The sequence below is a fragment of the Lytechinus variegatus genome, chromosome 15 (assembly GCF_018143015.1).
Source record: "Lytechinus variegatus isolate NC3 chromosome 15, Lvar_3.0, whole genome shotgun sequence".
In the NCBI taxonomy this organism is placed as follows: Eukaryota; Metazoa; Echinodermata; class Echinoidea; order Temnopleuroida; family Toxopneustidae; genus Lytechinus; species Lytechinus variegatus.
The window spans coordinates 21,392,173-21,398,642 of NC_054754.1; the positions used below are offsets into that span (position 1 = coordinate 21,392,173).

Below are 6,470 nucleotides of genomic sequence, written 5' to 3' on the forward strand. Positions count from 1 at the left end.
AAAATTCAGCTCGCGCTTCGCGCTCGCATTATTTGATCAGTGAGATACATATCCGTTTAATGACATTGTCCTTAAAATTTCTCAATTAGGTCAGTATAACTGTCAAATGAGCGCCCTTCGCGCGCTCACTCAGTGATTCAAAAATTTTGCTAGGTCCCCACAATGCCGTGACCCACGGTACACCACAGTGGACATATCAATGACAATTCCTTGCATATCTAAATACATGATTGCAAAAAAAATGCCAAAATATTTCAGTCATCCCCCCACCCATCAACACGGATTTACGCCAGTGGCAAAAACAAACAAACAAAAACGGGTTGCTGTTAGCATTATGATACAGGCAAGATGATTTTCCGCTTATGGCGGAAATCGTCATATACAAAACACGCCGGCAGATTACAGTAACATAATTCAGGAGTTTATTTCAGAAAATTGTGGATATATGCTATTTGTAAAGTAAATGAATGTCTTTCCATCAACCTCTACCCCCCCCTCCCAACTGTAATGGCGAGAATTCCTCGGGTAATCCGAAATGAAACTTGACGTTCCCTCTTCAGACAGATCGGAGAGGACCCTATGATAATATAAAACAAAATTGAAAATGAATAATGAACAATAAATGTGAAATTATAGTTGTAAAATTATCAGTAGCATAATGAATCGATAATTCTAAGGGTGCTGGACATAAGCTATGGGGAAAATTACTAAAAGGCTGCACACGAGCTAAGCGAGCGAACAAAAATCACCCTTTTTGATAAAAAAAATCTGCGATTGATGTTAACATAAAATTCAGGAAATACTATCATGTCACGTATTTTCCTTTTTCTTCTACCTTTGTTTCGGTGTCGTGAATTGTTTTGTGTGGCTCGTGGCCTCGAAAATCGAGTGTTAGATCCAGTGCGTTACACTTAAACAAGAACTTGGTTTTTGCTATTGTAACACTGACGAAAATTAACAATCACCCCCTCCCCGCCTCCTCTAGCAAAGATGAACTCAAAATAAAAGTAAAAAAAGAAAGAAAGACTGAAGCTCCGATCACTTACAATCTCAGATGTGTCCTGAGGCTGTACTCCCCCCTGCAAGACCCGTTCTCCTTCCTTAAAAAAAGAAAAGAGAATTACATGTAGAAATGAGTGATGAGTTGGAGAGAAGACTATTTTCATACGTGAGAAAAAAAAGACGAAATTTACTTTATTTTCTTCTCCCTTATTGTCTTCACAAAGCAGTGAAATTGGAAATGATAGAGCATTTATGCATAGGGCTTATGTATTGACTTGATAACCATAACCATAAGTTTAGCCCCAAGAGGATTTTTTTACATACCTTATAAGGTTTGTATAAGTGGAACGGTTAATTTAATATGAAATTTCGATAAGCCCATAGTTTAGTAACACTTGTCTGATTTTGAGAAGGTACGGTCTAAGTATTAAAATAGCACATAGAGGGCAGCATTCACATTTATCAACTTTGTTCTTCAAGCAGGTGTCAAGTATTAACTCCATTCGAAGCTTTATTTTGTTCAAATTTGCATGACTATGCTGTATGAAATTATCTGTTTTAATAATTTTGAATAATATCACAGTGAAGTTGCACTGATATACTCACCTTCATCTTAAGGGTGAATTCTATTTCATTTTTATGAACAAAAAATGAAAACTTGGTCGTGCTGGATCGATCGAATTCAACTAGGAATTCATCTCCCTTCACTAATATCTAACAAAATAAAAAGATTTTTGAAAATACAAACTGATAGACACCATAATCTCACATGAAAAAAAAACAGTAAATGAACGTCATTTTTAGTGAATTACTGCGAAATTATAATTAAGCTTATGAAAATATCTCTAAACCAGTTTGCCCAAAATGACTTTTGACAACTAATTCTATCACATCCTATTTTCTTACCTTTTTTTCGGCGTTGTCTCTGTCACTGGGATATGTTTCACGATGCTGAGTTGCCATGTCTTTTGATACTCGTTCTAGAAACCAAATATATATTGCGAAACATACAGTTAAAATGACTAGTTGATAGGGTCAGCTGGGTGCAACTGTTATTCTAGTCATATTAAACTATTTTCTAGTCGTATTTTACTTGAATTTATGTATTTTTGACTGGAATATATGTCAGAAATCTGACTATCAGTGATTGCCATATCAGTTGCACCTATCTGACTACTGGTCTAGTCAAATTGACTGATTTGTTCTAAGAGTGATGAGTTGACATTTCTATGCATGAAATGGAGAAAGAAAGAATTTTTTCCTTCAATGAGGATCTTTGTCTCAGGCTCCAAAATAAATACATAATAATAACTCGTAAAATACGTTTCTGCCATATAATTATGATCTGTCCGCCTTTATAACAATTTTTTTTCCTCTTTTTTCTCATCACATCATAAATTAGTTTCTACTAAATGTTTGTTTGTTTCTTTTCTAGTTATGAGCCTTCTAATCAGTGCAACATTTCTATACCAGTCATATTTATTTGTTGCCGATTTGTCTCTGCTCTAATCTTTCCTAATTTACATTAAAAATGTTCGTGTAACAATTACCCGGGAACAATTATTCACTACAAACTCTATCAATCTATCCCATGATATGATTTTTCTGTTTTGCCGAATCAGAGTCGATGGGGCAAATAAATACTACATAGTGTATGGCATTTGATTTTTCCTCGTTACGAGGGTGTACAATGATCAAAGTCCATTTCAATATCATATACTATAGCGGAAGAAATTATGCTGTACGTACACTGCAGCTCTGTAATACATACTTTATAATAATCATAACGGGATCATTTTCACTGCAAGCAAATAGTTGATAAAATATAATGTACGATATCCTCATTTATTGGAGTCATCATACATTGGAATAAAGTCAATGTGAAGGTAATATGATGTGTTTTGTTTTAGTAGACATTTTATAGAATATTATCAAATGATTTTGCCTTAATCTATCTGGTTATGTTGTTAATAAAATGGTTGCATTCAGTCGTCTTCCCCGTGCAATCTCACTGTGATTTGAATGATAATAATTTTCATTACACTGTACATAAACCAAACGAACAATCATAAATTCATGGGCTTGACTGACTGAAGAAAGGGCAGGAAATTGTTTTGTCAATGCACCCCCCCCCCTGAAAACAAAAATTACAATAATAATTATAATCAAATGTATATATTTTAAATGAAATTGTTTATTACGTAATTGAAGAGAATCTCACTAGTCGCATACACCCAGCAGGCTATAGCAGTGGTGTATTGAGTAACACATTTTTTTTTTTTTTGGGGGGGGGGCAAAACATGAAGTATGAGGCAAAATCTCTCTCATCCTAAAAAATAAAACCAACGATTGTGGGAGAGCGAAGCGGAGAAAAAAAACCGTTGACACTTTTTGATACAAAAATCAAAGTTTGTGATGTTTGTGATAGAGTTTGAGATAAAATTGCAGAAGATGGCCCCCTTTGGTTCCCTTCCTTTCCATTTCTCCCTTTTTCCCCTTCGTCGTGTATTTGTTTTTTGTTTTTTTTTGGGGGGGGGAGTCCAAGGCCCGACGCCCCTCATAATGAACTCAAATCTGTTATTCTAAACACTTATTTAAACTTTTAAAACTACAGTGTGTTGTATAAACTTAAACAAGGTTTTGTTTTTACTCTGTATACTAAAGGCACTCTAATTGAGACAAAAGAAAATATCTTCATGCACGACTAGCAAGTTTACAATTAGCAGACCATTGTTTGATATTCTTTTTTTATTGAGTGTTGGTTTTTATTTTAGAGTGGTGCGTATACAAGAAGTAGACCACCGTTCTTACGCTCAAATTACTATTCCAATACATAGCACATTTCCTTTCGCGAAAAAAAATATCGCAATGATCACCGTTCGAAAACTTTTTTTTCGTCGCCTCTTCGTTCTAATTCGTTTCTTTTCTTCATGTATGTGAATTCGGTTCGCACGCTGCACGCTCGGACGCACTCACGCACGCATCGAAGTCCGTATTCGCCCCCACATAGATGTACTATAATCATAAGGATGTGATGCAATTTATGATTATAATGGGGGGGGGGTGAGCTACATCTTTATGATTCACCCCTACCATGCCTATTGGCACTAAGCGCGCCAGAGTCGGTCGGTCAGCAGTGTACATCATGTACATCGTTAGTTTACAGAGGCCATCGTTGTCACCAAATTCATAAACAGTTTGCATAGTTCCGAAGACCGTCTTTTTCACGATTAGTCAGTCTCAATGCTGGCTCCCTGTTTATTTTTTTTGCACGCAACGTATACCTACCAATTCTAGGGCCAAGCCCCCGGCCTGGCTACCATCTTCATGTATTATGACTAGCGACCCTTCGCTGAATTATGACTAGTTGTTTTTCTTTTTCCTATCATGACTTTTGGACAGGTCAGTATGACTATAGCATCTGGACTCCGAGGATAGAAGGAGATCCAGAGTAATTTTTTTTCTTCTATTTTCTGTCCGAACCGAGAGAGTGAAGCGATCGAATCCATTTACCTGTTTTCTTTTAAACTCTGTCTCTCTCTTCAATCCCTTTTTTCCAATCTGCATGCTCTTTCATTATTTGCCATAAAATTTTTCTTCTTTTTACATTGAAATTAAACAGTTGACAATTCGTTGTAATAACTATGGCAAGAAAATCTACGTAATGTTTGAAATGAGACGTTAATTTCAACCAGTATTCGTTATAAAAACTGAACAAGAAAGTTCCATTTTCACTGTAGATATTTTGCACCGGCTACCCCTCTCCCCATCTCACGTATGAGAAAACAAAAATCGTGAAGTTGCTGTGACCAAGTTGTTATATCGCCTGACAAAACATAAAACATTCATGATTCGAATCCTTGTCATTGCACCTACATGCACTTCTTTTCTATTATACAAGAAAAAAGACCCCAAAAGTTTAGTGTAAATATTATTGACACATAAAACTGGTGCACGAAATTTTTAGATAATAAACATATACAACATTTTATATTTCGCTTAATCTTTTTATTCTAACATGTCTACATGATCTAAGCGGTGAATTTTTATAACCCCTAGCACAGCTACTATTAGCACGACCGCTCGAGCGTTCAAGGAATTTCTACCTACCTGGTACCCTTTTACTACACTTGGGTGGAGAGTTGCAAATATGATAAACGCCTTGCCAAAGGACGAGAGTACCGCGGCTTGATTCGAACCCGGACCTATTGGTTCAAAGTCCAGAGACTTATCCACAACACCCTTTTGCGGGGTTTTTAATATTGTCAAATTTTTAATGATCGATTACAATCATATGAATAATCAATAAACCGTTGGTTGATTTATATTGTAACATGCACAATGGCTTGCATAATTAAAAATGAACGAATTTAATGAATACTATTATGAAACGAAATGCTATTCTTCAAGCACTCTCTTGAATCTATTGGAAAAATACATAAGAGGATTAAAAAAAACATTTTTTCTCTATAAATAATTAACCTTTGAAAATGCCTCATTATATCTTCATATTCAAATCGGTGAAAAAAAAACTATAAATCTGATAATGAATTAATTTATAAAGAGATAATTTTGTGTGTATCTCTCTAAAATTTACAGGCCTACGTCTTTATTTCGCACGTATAAATATCTTTTAACAAATAAAATTTCAGGATTATGATTAAGTTTTCTATATAATTTTTTTCTGATCTCTCTGAGTTAGATTCTTCAACAACTTTCTTTTTTTTATTCATAGGCGTACGGCAAAATGAAATTGACTATTCAACAAATATTAATTCGACAAAAGAGCAATATTTCCTTGACAACTGGCAACCATGAAAGTATCTATGACATATATTCAAAACCAAAAAATAAAAGGTTTTGAGTGATCGGTGTCATTTGAATGTCAGCACAAATTAATTATGAAGAGAAACGATTATGAAAGAAAGCGTTAATTATCGCAATTATTTCGTAATTAGGATCATGATTATACCATAATTAAAATGCAAATTTTCTAAAAAATTTCAAAAATGCACCACTGAAAGAAACAGTTTGCAATTATTTTCTAGTTTCATATGAAATTTCAAATTCAGAAAATTAGAGCCCTTGCATATTTAGGCTACTAATGCTTATTGCTAAAATTTCTTTGGTGAAATTATATCTCGCATTTGTGATTAAAAAAATAACTGAAGTAAGGCCTACTTACTTTTTTTGAAAGTTGAAGATGAGTCGTTCCGTACCAAGATGGACTGTGAAATAGATGTGAGAAGATAAATTGAAAAAAAAAGGTCTTCTCTCCCAGCGCAAAGCAAAATGAGGTAAACAAGCTTGTAATTTACCAAAAGAATGGTTCTACAATTATTTCCGGAGTTTCAAAATTTGGCCCATTCCCGTCAGAAAAAGAAAGCGAGAGATTTCGGAGAGCAGGTTCAACAATTGGTCACATGGTGATAACACCTGTTAATCACTGTAGTATATATAGCAGACCC

The 6,470-nt window shown here is 34.8% G+C and overlaps 2 long non-coding RNA genes across 2 annotated transcripts; both read right to left on the minus strand.

Moving 5' to 3' along the window:
- Nucleotides 1–243: 243 nt before the first annotated feature.
- LOC121428505 lies at nucleotides 244–1,637 on the minus strand. Its single transcript, XR_005971804.1, has 3 exons — nucleotides 1,609–1,637; nucleotides 1,047–1,100; nucleotides 244–577 (listed from the first exon to the last, which is right to left on the minus strand). It is a non-coding gene; the product is annotated as an uncharacterized LOC121428505 (long non-coding RNA).
- A 280-nt stretch (nucleotides 1,638–1,917) lies between these two features.
- Nucleotides 1,918–6,267, minus strand: LOC121428458. Its single transcript, XR_005971794.1, has 2 exons — nucleotides 6,188–6,267; nucleotides 1,918–1,982 (listed from the first exon to the last, which is right to left on the minus strand). It is a non-coding gene; the product is annotated as an uncharacterized LOC121428458 (long non-coding RNA).
- Between the last annotated feature and the right edge of the window lie 203 nt (nucleotides 6,268–6,470).